Source organism: Dendrobium catenatum, unplaced genomic scaffold (genome assembly GCF_001605985.2).
Source record: "Dendrobium catenatum unplaced genomic scaffold, ASM160598v2 original_scaffold_56432, whole genome shotgun sequence".
In the NCBI taxonomy this organism is placed as follows: Eukaryota; Viridiplantae; Streptophyta; class Magnoliopsida; order Asparagales; family Orchidaceae; genus Dendrobium; species Dendrobium catenatum.
In genome coordinates, this window is record NW_021374884.1 from 1 (window position 1) to 857 (window position 857).

At 35.1% G+C, this 857-nt stretch overlaps 1 long non-coding RNA gene across 1 annotated transcript; it reads left to right on the forward strand.

Moving 5' to 3' along the window:
* The first annotated feature begins 181 nt into the window (after window positions 1-181).
* Window positions 182-782, forward strand: LOC110092866. The gene is made up of 2 exons (XR_002302641.2): window positions 182-467; window positions 626-782. It is a non-coding gene; the product is annotated as an uncharacterized LOC110092866 (long non-coding RNA).
* Window positions 783-857: the final 75 nt, after the last annotated feature.

Consider the following 857-nt stretch of genomic DNA (forward strand, 5'->3'; position numbering starts at 1 on the left):
CCTTTATTGCAAAAAATAATTTTATATTGACAATTTTGAATCAATTATTCCTTTAATTTCTCAAGTAACTCCTAGTAGATTCACATCATCTTGACACAAGGTAAATATTAGACTCTATAATATAATGTTTTGCAACTAAATTTATGTAATTTATTTTCTTCGTGGAATAAAAGTTAAACTCGGCAACTTAACAATCGCCTTTGTGATGTGCAGGCCTTGGGTGACCTGGGAACACTAGAGGTTGCGGAGAATGGGGAAGCTCACTTCTCCGGTTCCAAAGAAAAGCTGAGAGTTTCTGATCTCATAGGCCGCTCAATTGTGGTATATGAGAAGGAAGACAAATCAGATTCTGGCATTGCAGCTGCAGTCATAGCAAGAAGCGCTGGAGTAGGAGAGAATTACAAGAAGATCTGCACCTGCGATGGCATCACCATATGGGAATCTACTTAGTTTTGTTAGTGAAAGAGGTATGTTCCACACGCCTGTTCGGCTTCTTCACTTTCCTTCTACTGTTCTAATCTAATAATAAACATATTGCTATGCATATTAAATTATTTACAAATAAAATAATTTTGTGACTGAAGCATTCGTTTTTAATGTTTTCTGTTTCATCTGATACGATTAGGTTATTCAAGTCAGATTCGAGTTGAGTTGTTAGATCAGGTTATTTATTGACACCTCTATGTAGGAGGAAATGCTACTTTTGAACATTATATTATTTCTTTCCTTTCATTTGTTAAGCTGTAACCTGAATTAATAGTAATGAAAATGTTTTCCTGTAATTTTTCTTGGAAATGAAATTGGCATGATCCCATATTTGGCGAAAGGTGCGTCCTAGGAGAAAAAATGACCCACAA